Here is an 11956-nt window from a genome sequence, read left to right as displayed (position 1 = left end):
ATCTATCAAAAGCAGTGTTTAAATCATGTTTTTAAAGATGACAATAGATTCAGCGCCATCAAAAAAATTTGAGGTACACAGAATCTTGAAATTTAAGAACTTTAAGTTAAATTTACAAAAATCTCTGCCAAGATTTATCAAAATATTACCTAAAATTTTATAATTTTAACAGTTATAAACTAACCTTTATTCGAATAGAAATTATTTATTAATAATATTAAATTATTATTTATATATATTACCTAACCAGTCTAATAATAATATATTTAAAAAACCATCCCTGTCAAATTTCATTGTCTTCAACATCTGCGTGGATGTCATCTTACACCTTTATTAATATTAAATGTCTTAATCCCTTTGTTCTTACTCAACAACGAAGATTCAAGTAATGAGTAAGCTGCTTTCCATCTGATAATGTTTACGAGGGTTGTTGTTTCCAAACCACAATAGTAACATGATATTGATGGCTGATACCACCCATCATATGAAATTGATGGTTCAAGTTAATGATTTTGTGAGCCTTTAATTTCATCAAAATGTAATTTTTATTGTTTCTTATTTAAACCAAAAAGGTACAACTATATATTGTTTTCAATATTTTAAAAACAAATATTTAATTTCTACACAGTTTTTATGAAGAATCATTCTTAATAATAAGTTATTATTACGTCGTAATGCGTTTCCCTCTTAAATGAACTCCCCAAACTGCTGTCGTGTCAAAATATGTGCCATTCGATTTTGTTGTTAGACGATTGGGTAATCATTAGCCGTTGATTTGAATTGAGCAATGCCAGGCGCGACGGTCCATACGAACCGTCAACCGTCTTAACATCCAGATGTGACGTATCAAGCGAGACCTTTCAAGTTTCAAGTAGCAGGTGGTGTTTTAGTGGCATGCATTTCCTTCCAAACAGAAGCCACGTTGGCCAGCGCGTTGTATGAACTCCCTCCCTCCGCCATTGCAAACCGGGCCTTCCCCATCAATTCTGCCATCCCCTTCTTCATTTCCATTCCCCCCTCTCCTTCCATTAATTCCCTCGCCGCTCTTTCCACTTCCTCTCTCTTCACCAATCCATCTGCTCCCTTCTGCGCTTCAATGCCCACCTTCATCTCCTTCACGAGAAGGAAGGCATTCATTCTCTGTTCAGCAAAGAGAGGCCAAGCGATCATCGGCACTCCATGTAAGATGCTTTCGATCGTTGAATTCCAACCGCAATGAGAAAGGAAACCGCCTGTGGATGGATGAGAGAGGACAGCAATCTGAGGCGCCCATGAATCCACCACAAATCCACGGTCCTGGGTTCGAGTCTCGAAACCCTCAGGTAGAACCTCCCTCATGTCTGCTTCGGCAGTCATCGTGGATTCAGTTGGAGGAGGAGGCTCCTTACGCAACACCCAAAGGAACCGCTGCCCGCTTGCTTCTAGCCCCAAAGCTAGTTCCCGAATCTGATTCTCCGACAGGGTGCCACGGCTCCCGAAAGAAACGAACAGAACTGACGAGGCGGGCTGGCGGTCCAGCCATTTGAGGCAGCGCTCCTTCTCAAACTTCTCTTCAAATTCCGACAGAAGCAAAACTATTAGCGGCCCAACAGGATAAATGGAAGGGGTCATTTCAACAGTGCTCAGAACCTTTCCTTCCTTGAGAGCTTTTATTTGTTCTGGTTCCATTTCTTGGCATGTATTTATCAGAATTCCACGAGCTTCCTGAAGCCGAAGGGAATGTTGAATGAACCAGTTGAATGAAATATCAGATCTGTCTAGAAGATGGCTTGGCAAATCTATTCCGGGAATCGGCGGAAGGCCCGGCACTTCGATCGGGAAATCCACATCTTTGAAGGAAATTTCAATGTTGTGGACAAGTGTTGGAAGGTAGAGCATGATGCAGAGGAGAGAAGCCGCAGAAGTGAAGAATATGTAGGAAGGTATTTCTAGTTTGGAGGCGACATCCAACATGGGTGTGCAGAAAAAATCGATTATGAAAGCGCAGACAGGAAACGAAAAGGATGTGAGAGCATCTTGCACTAATATTTTAGCTTTCTCCAATAGTAAGGGCATGCGTACAAAAATGTTCATCTCGGCATGATCCCCTTCGATCTGAACATCAGGGAGCTCTATGAAGCGGATCATGTCCCCTGACGAAGACGGCAGGGTGTGGTGAGGAGAGCCGTCCATCCATTTGGCGGTGAAGAAGGTGACAGAAAAGCCATGGTACACAGTCAGCCGCTTTGCAAGCTCGAGCAGTGGGATGTGATGGCCCGACCCAAACCCAGGGAATATTGCGACATGAGGCTTTTGGCTCTGCTCTTGCGACTCCATGAATGTCTCTATATTCCAACAAGCAAATGCCAATATTTGAAGGGTGGGTTTTGTAACGATGAAGCAGAGAATTTATAGTTATAAAACAAATGTATGAGTGCGCTTGCGTCGTAATGAATAATTTGGGGAGGTAGCCAAAACTAAAGTTTAAACAAATATATGACCCACCACGTTTTTGTTGTTCCGAGGACTTGGTAAAAGACTACAGACAATTTAGGGTGGATTTTTCATTCATTTGTTGACTTTGCAGTAGCATGTTGGAAATTTAGGAGAGACGTATGGAAAATGGCAGGACCCAGGGCTATATTAAACAGTTTAATTTTTCTTGCAACGTCAGTGCAGACATATGGACGATGCCACCACTATTTTAAACAGTTTAGTTTTGCTTGCCACGTCACTGCAGACATATGGGCAATTTAGGAGAGACGTATGGAAAATGGCAGGACCCGGGGCTATATTAAACAGTTTAATTTTTCTTGCAACGTCAGTGCAGACATATGGACGATGCCACCACTATATTAAATAGTTTAGTTGTGCTTGCAACAGATTTGTAAGTGATTAATATATATAACGTGGGTGGGGGGATGATTTTTAAAAATATATGTTGTGTTTTTTATTTATTGGGTAATACTGTCATGACATTAATCTTTAGAGCTTTTGACTAAGCTGTTAGATTGGCATCACAGAAGTATTATCAATTTTCTACAAACATGAATTATAACTTAACAACATAAAAATTCAAATGAAATAAGGCCTAATCCTTTAATCTAAGTCTATAATAGCTTCACTTGTAGGAAATCAAGCTGCAATATTTCATTGCCTATATGGGTAAATGGCTTATGTAACAATACCTTGTTCACTATGTAGTTAATGATTAAAAGAAGATTAACAAACATTCATCCAATAATTACTATTTAGCTAAGAAATATGGAAGACATGTAATCAAGCTTCAATACTCTAAGTAGTATCCACTATGGTTCCACTAGTATAAAGGAAATTTATAACAGTTTATCACAACTCAATGATTAGATAGCATTGGTAACAGTACTTTGATGACCACTCTGAATTGTGACTAAAAGGCAAATTCAAGCTTCAGTTAAAGCAAAGATACAACTAATCAAACATATGAGACCTCAAAGAAAACATAAAAAATTGATAAATAATAGAAATTTGAGAAGAATTTAAAGTATTTCCCAAGAATAAATCTATACGGTGGAAATAGTGAAATGTATACACAGTAACTCACATAAATATAATAGTGCACATGTCCAAACCATGGGGTCCCTCTAGAATTTTCATATCCACATCATGACTATTATCTTCTAAAACTTAGAGTAATATATGAACATAGAAACATGAAAATGCACATATCTTAATTAAAAGTTCATTGTATACAATGTTCCCTTTCTTCTACTCTTTATTTTTATTTACAAAAACTAAAATATAATAAACAAAGTTATGTTCCATCTCCTCGAGTAATGACATATTGATATAACATCTAAACTTAGGCAATTCAATCCATCAAAAGTGTGATATCGACCTCAATTGTGCTTTTTAGATAAATATGGAAGTCAAACCTGATATTTTTGCATTATTTGGATTGATGGCACTTGTGTTGACTAGAACATTAACTAGGGGTGTTTGTTTTGTATTCTACACATCCAAGGGGAACCACATTGTGCCATGAAGGTGACGATCGAAACCCGTATTCCCTATTTCTAATTAGGAAATTTCTATGACCTACTGAACAAATGAAGGAACCAAAATGAAGTTATTGTTTAATGTATAATAAAATCAAACAAAAACCTTGCCTAGAAACTTCAACATTTAATATATCCATTCCTAAAAAGTCTTCCTCGAAAAATTTAAAAATTGATGTCCTTTCCAAAAAAGTCTTTCCCAAAATCTTTATAAATTAATATCCTTTTCCAATTAATATATTTTTGGCCATATAAACTAAACTTTGGAAATTATGTCCTTGCCACACAATTTGAAGAGGGCAACGACCAATATTAATTTTTATATGTGAAAAAAATGGTAACTACACCTTTGTCAATAATAGTACATCTAAGAACCTTGCAAATTTAGAGAAATCCCAATGGATCTAACAAATTAAAGCAAGCAATTTGAAAGCATTGTAAATCCTCATTTGATGCTGCCACCCTTTGTTGGTTCTAATGGCCAATCATGAAGCAAGCAAGCATTCTAGTGTATATTTGTATTGTACAAGATGGTCACTATATATAATTATGGCTAGCATAACAAATACATCATGGATGATAATTTTTTTCAAACCACCAACATGAATATATGCTCAAATCTTTCCATAAATCTCTTGATAAATCTTCATCCCTATTTTCACTCATTTCTCCCAATATCTCAATCTTTCATAGACTTCTATGTTTGGTCTACATCATTACATTTTCATTTCAAATTTTAGATATTAATTTTACTTCACAAGTAGGAGTTATTCCATTATAACCCCCCTTAACAAATTATTGTGATTTGAATATCTTCAATTGTCCTTTGAATTGGTCCCATCTTCATCTTCAATCCTCTACACTTTTCTTCTTTGGCCTTATTATTTCATCTTCAATTTTCATATTATACCTAAACAAACATAAATAATGTGTTTGTTTAAGTCCATATAAAAAGGTTACCATCCACCTAAATGCATGGGTTTTCTACCACTGTATCCACTATTTCTATAGGAAACCTTTTCTCTTACGTAGTTTATCAACAGATATTTATACCCTTAACTCCCATATATCAATATAATCATCAACTTGGGTTTTTAGGCTTATCCTTAACCACACAAACCTTAGGTGGTTTCAAATTACCACAAACATACATTACGTCAAGTGGTTTTGGATGACCACAAACCTTTCTCTCTCACAACAATCATAACAAGTAGTTATTTAGCATAACTTATTACTTCATGGAAAGTGGTTTTTTAGGGCCACTGCCTCTTCAATGGGGGTAGACTTTACTCATCAAGCATTACATTGACTCAAGTAAATTAAATTTCCTTCTACATATGCTTTTTAATCTGAATCTTCCACTACACCTCCATAAATTGTTTCTAGTAGGTGAATGTCTCCATCCAACAAGAAAACTGAAATTACTTACAAAAAATATGTGTCTTCGATGGAGTGATATCAAGATAAAAAAAAATATAATAATAAATAAATAAATAAATAAAATAAAATAAAAAATAAAAAAAATACGACTTTGACTTGAAAAATTTAATTGACACACCATGGACATGACCCAAACATTGATTTGACTTTTAACTTTGACATGGCCTTATTTTTATTTTAACTCCACATTTTCAACTAGACTTCAATTCTCATGTAATGAATTTACATAATTTGTTAGGGTGTTAGGTACCATAGAACATGCACCCTTTTACACATCAATATGTGAGTCACTTAACTTGGTTTCGAATTTATTTTACTTGATATCAATTCTTACATCAATATATTGTCATTCAAATCTTGAGTTAACATGAATCCTTTTATAAATCTCCTTTTATTGATCACTTGGACCCCTTTCTTTAAATCAAAGCTTCCCATCACTCATCACTCTTCCACGGTAAGTGAGACCTTGAAAAAAATTTCCATTACATATCAAAACCATCCCAAACTTCATTTTATATTTCAATGATATATATGTTAAAATTAGTTTTACCCTTTATGTTTTATCTTGGTAAGTGACTATGTCAAAAATAAATAAAATAGGGAAACATCGTGCTTCTTTTTATCTAAATAAAATAGGATACCTCTTTAGACACTTGCAATATTTCACTACCTCTGGGATGGATATTTGGACCTACTACACCTCCCATAGCCATGTTTATGTGAACCAACATAATTTCGAGCGTGTTGAGCCCCAACAGGTTTTGTGGATTAAACCTAGTGAAGCTAGCTCCCATGGGACTGCTTGATGTGTTCACTGGAATGCGTATGAATGATGTTAGGAAGTGTTGAGAATTAACTTTCGTAGGATCATGAAAAGGAAATTTGTTTGTAAAAACATAAGACTTGGTGTTTGCAATGCAGAAATCCTCCAACCACTCTAGATCTTTAATGATTCCCTTCATTACCATGAGAAGAGCTAAGAGGAAGAGGATACCAATAGTGACTCTGCAACTAGAGGAGATGAATTCACACAAGTCCATTACAAATAGCAATCTAAAGTGAATTTGAAATGGAGTCACATATTATTTGCACAATGCTCACAAATCCAGGTCGCCTATTAACATTATTCAGTGAGTGTGAAGTTGGGTTTTAAAACATAAACATGGAGAAATTCTAATGTATTATTTTCCAACAAATAAGAGTCTATGCTCATTAGCATCATGGATATGAAAAACTCTCACCTTCCAAATTTCTTTAGTGTGACTGTTTCCAGTGCAAACTCGAGTATGTATCATGGACAATGGGATTAAGTCCACTGAGTATCTCCAAATCTCATAGTTGTAAAGCTTTACAAAAATGTTAGTCTCATATGCATCTTAACATATGAAAATTCAGAAAACCTTAATGCATATCGTTGTTATGATACCATTTGTTGGCTCTAATAGCCAATCATGAAACAAGGGGACCATCGAATTAGACTAAACAAATCTTCAAAGGGAAATTATATTAAATAAATTGTATTGTACAAAATGGTCACTATATATAATGATGGTGGCCATAAAAAAATATTATATTTGAGAAGTTTGTTCAAACCACCACCATAACTATCTATGAATCTTTGAATGAATATTCATCCTTATTTTTAGTAATTTCTCCCAATATCTCAATCTTCCATGTTTAGTATAAATCATTACTTTTTCATTTCATAATTTAGATATTAAATGTAATTCACAAGTAAGAGTTATTCCATCATCCTCCATGCCTCCAAAGAGAAAGACCCATTGTTGAACTATATGATGAAGCCACTTTCCTGGCTCAATGATTGTACTATTTTGAATGGAAAAAGAAATTATCATGCAAATCTAGTTAAAACACAAGGGAAAGAGAAATGAAAGAATTAATATTCTAACACCCATTTCTAATTCAAGCAGCAATGGTACCAGTATAATGAGTAGTGCCACACAATAGATGGCTTCCTAGTGTGTGGATGAAATGTTGAAGGGAATGGCATTGGTAATAACAAATTATGTTGAGAATGAATATGGTAATGAAGGAGTGCTTCTATGACCTAGGAAATAAAGGCACAAAATAAGACACCACCTTGGGGTATATTCCAATGTGGAAGAGATTTCATAGCTAAAGTTAAAAAAAAAAAAAACCAAAACTTTTAATTAAAACAACGTTTTAATGCACAACCTCGGAAAAAAAATATAGAATTTATCAACTATATCAAGTGTGGGAGCCAAACCTAGCATAGGGTCATGAAGTATGGTATAAAATTATGATCCAATCATAATATACAAGATGACACCTTTTTCACCAAAGAGAATATGACCCTATCTTCGATCTAATCTGATCTTGTAGATCTAATTTAAATCACACTACCTCTCATAAAAAGACAAGGACGGTGAAAACTCTGATACCATGAAATTTTTTAAAACAATATCCCATGAACTAAAAACAACCTTAAAATACCAAAAAAAAAACCTTTTACAAAAGAGAATGCAAAATAATCTATTAAATCTATTATATAGAAAATGCCAATGTGTGTTTCTATATATAGTAATGAAAAAAGCCTAACATATAGCAAATGGATAGGTAGCACACTCAGGCAACTAGTGGCGCCTATATCAACTTGCAATTAACACAAGTTGTATGCATTAATAAAAGACTCTTTAAAAAATGTCAACACTTTAGAAATATAATACTAACAAGTTTGATCTATTCTCTCTTTAGCAATATCAATTACTTCTATTTGCATATGTACACATCATTTAAATGGTAAGTTTTATTAAAATAAAATGCACACCAATTATATTAATAAAAAGAAAATTCATATAAATAATTATATCATAAAAATATTATTATTCATAAATAATCTTAGTATTATAATATACATAAATTGATTAATTGATGATAAACACATTTGAAAAATCATCTAATATAATGATATTTTGATTAATATATTTACAAACAATTTCATCCATTGATAATAACAAGTAATCTAATATAATGATATTTTGATTCATATATTCACAATTTCATCATTAATTCTTTTTGTCTAGGATAAAAATTTAATAAAATTTAAAATATTAAAAAATGTACTTATTATTTTTTTTTATATTTTAAATATTTAAAAAATATATATTTGAATAATTCAAAGTTAAAAGTGCCAGTATTAATTTATTTTTATATTCTAAATATTTAAAAATACATATTTAAATCATTCAAAGTTAAAAGAGATATTGAAATGATCATAAAAATCTCCAATTTCAATATTAATCAAAGTTAAAAGAGATTGAAATTATCATAAAATCTCCAATTTCAATATTGATTTGGAAATTTGATCTCTAGATTTTTTTATAAATATTATTTATAATTAAAAAAAAAACATGAAAAATATTATAATATTTGTTTTATAATTCAATGTATTTATTTATTAATTATATTTACGCCGTAAGGCGTTTCCCTCTGAAATCAACTCCCCTCTCTGCCCACCTGTCATTCTTGTAAACCATAGGATTATATGTTAGACGATTGCAAAAGTTTCAGCCTTTCGATCAGAATAGTTACAAAATGGTTACAAATTAGTTAATTAGTTGCGGAAAGGGTTTGCGCACTGGTCGGCATAACTGATTAGCATGTTGTGGCAATGGAAAATCAGGCGTGGCGAGCCTCCTTCTTTACTTACGATAAGGGAAGGTTGTTTTACGACAGGGAAAAAGTAGCCGAGAATGTTTTTATACAGGTTATGTAGATAAATCATGGTCGTGGCGATGGCCAGGGAGAGCTTGACACTAAAATTGTTTGCGCAGCAAAGACCGCCTTTATGGTACATTTCTCACAGAAATATAAGCCCGTTAAGCAACTTAGCCATCACAAATTTGGTTCTAATTCTTTTGTTTTGGGGCTCCTAATGCACAATGTTTCGAACTAATAGATGCAGGCCACGGTATGTCTTTCTCACAATAATATTGCTCATTAATTTTTCATGATATAAACGCTGACCATGTTTTCCTATGATCCACCTGCAGGATTGTAATACTTGCACATGGGTTCCACTCCAAAGATAATTCACAGGGATGTCAAGACTGCCAACATTCTTCCAAAGATAATTCACAGGGATGTCAAGACTGCCAACATTCTTTTTAGACCGCAATTTGAACGGAATATTGGGCGATTTCGGTTTGTCAAAGATGACAATTGATGGGGAGGCTTCTCACATTACCACTGCGGTAAAAGGAACGGCAGGATGCCTCTAGGACACTTATGTGAATCAGTGCGAAGAATAAATAACTTAATGTGTGAGAAACGAACTAAGCCGTAGATTGGTGAACCCAGAAAATGAAGCAAACTTCGGCTAAACTTGTAGTATTTCTAGTGAAATTAAGTAGCAGCCTAGTCTCCAAAAGAAAACCCTGAAGAAACTTCCGGGCTTAAGCAGGAGTGGCGCTTAGGGAGGGAAACTCTAACAAGGACTTAATCCAATAAAATTCGCTAGATAAAGCTAAGCGCTATTAAGCGGGTAATAAAAGAGCAGAAGCTCTGTTCATAAGCAATAAACCCTACCCACTTCTTTAACTTATAAACCCAATATCAGTAAAAGCAAAATAACCTTCAAACAGTGAACTCATTGTCATAAGTGAAACGATTTCAGTTGCTTAACAGAATGCAAAATTTTACAATAGAAGGAAATCAAGATAATCTACACTGAATAAGTCAAGAATAGTAGTGTACACATAGAATCAAGAGAAGTCTGTGCATGTCAAATTAATTAGTAGAGAATGCAATCTGTGTGTAAATTCTGAAATATACCTTTCATAGAAGAAAATGAGATAACAGGTATGACATCAAGAACCCATAGATAAATTGACAACATTTCTGCGAATATAGCCTTAAATGACCACGACTCCCATACAAAAATTCATTAGAAAACCAGATAACTTATATAGAATGTCAATAAGGGCCTCAACTCAAGGGAGGCTTAAAAAAACAAGGTATAGCATAATCTGGGAGCTTATAAGGGCCGTGGCCGCTTAACATGTTTTCTTCTAGAAAGGAGATTAAAATACACAATAATCTGCCGGCAAGAAATTACAAGGCTCTCGGCCAAAATAACATAATTACAACACTATAGTCCAGAGAGCAACCTGAATAACAGGTCTACGAGGAAGCCTTGAGAGGGTATCGTGAGGCATTAGAGGTGCCATCCCTCCGAGTAGCCATAAACAAACCGAACAATAGCACCCTTAGCATCCACCGAAGCGGAGCTCAAGGAACTCTATGGATGCAAAAACCTTACATATGCCAAAATATGAAACACCTCGGTCCATTGCTTACCTGAAAGACTTGCGCATCGGTGACTTCTAGAATAAGCCGAAAACCACAAGGGTTGATAGCAGAGGAATTCTCATACTCGAACCCACCAAACCCTGAGAACAGAAGATAAGTAAGCAATTAGTATCACGAAATCTGGAGTTGAAGAGAAAAAAAAAGGAAAACAATAGATTAAAGAGAATTGTAGCACAGAGTCTGATTTGGGGAGAAATTTGACAACTTACCATTAAGAAGATCGCCCCAGTTTTCATGGCTGACCCTCTAAGACAGGGTTCCTGCTACACACGAAGAATCAGACAGAGGTAGGAGGAGCAGAGCTCGAACATGCACCAAGAGCTTGGGAATCGAATGAGCCAATTTCCAACAAATTAGAATGAGTAAATCTGCTGAAGAGATCATACCCCCTGGATCAAAGAGCTGAGCACACCACCGTCGATGGGAGTAGGAATCCCGAGGCATCCAGCTAAGGAGGGACGGCCTACTCGTGCCACAAAGCCATGGCAGAGCCGGTGTGAATGTTAAGATCACAAATTGAACGGTCCAGAGATAAATAAGCTTTGGTTATAATTAAATTCATCACGTAAGTAATTAGTATCATGAAATCCGGAGTTGAAGAGAAAAAAAGAAAGAAGGAAAACAACAGATTAAAGAGAATTGTAGCACAAAGTCTAATTTGGGGAGAAATTCGACAGCTTACCATTAAGAAGATAGCCCCAGTTTTCATGGCTAACCCTCTAAGACAAGGTTCTTGCTACACACGAAGAATCAAACAGAGGTAGGAGGAGCAGAGCTCGAACAGGCGCCAAGAGCTTGGGAATCGAATGAGCCAATTTCCAGCAACTTAGAATGAGTAAATCCGCTGAAGAGATCATAGCCCTTGGATCAAAGAGCTGAGCGCACCACCGTCGATGGGAGTAGGAATCCCGAGGCGTCCAGCTAAGGAGGGATGACCTGCTTGTGCCACAAAGCCATGGCAGAGCTGGTGTGAATGTTAAGATCACAAATCGAACGGTCTAGAGATAAATAAGCTTTGGTTATAATTAAATTCATCACATAGGGCAGTCTTTGGTATTTAATATAGGTACAGTGCATAGGGATATGCGTTCCATAAAGCATGGGTTATATTTACAACAGTTGTAACAAAAAAATATCAGGGTATAAAA

The 11956-nt window shown here is 35.0% G+C and overlaps 1 pseudogene; it reads right to left on the bottom strand.

The window, feature by feature from the left end:
* Positions 1 to 867: 867 nt before the first annotated feature.
* LOC149202425 (UDP-glycosyltransferase 72B1 pseudogene) lies at positions 868 to 2316 on the bottom strand (annotated as a pseudogene).
* Between the last annotated feature and the right edge of the window lie 9640 nt (positions 2317 to 11956).

This window comes from Pinus tabuliformis, chromosome 2_1 (assembly GCF_031772625.1).
Source record: "Pinus tabuliformis cultivar Carrire ecotype Pingquan chromosome 2_1, CPIR1, whole genome shotgun sequence".
In the NCBI taxonomy this organism is placed as follows: Eukaryota; Viridiplantae; Streptophyta; class Pinopsida; order Pinales; family Pinaceae; genus Pinus; species Pinus tabuliformis.
Note: the sequence above shows the minus strand (reverse complement) of the source record. Positions and strands in the feature narration are given on the sequence as shown.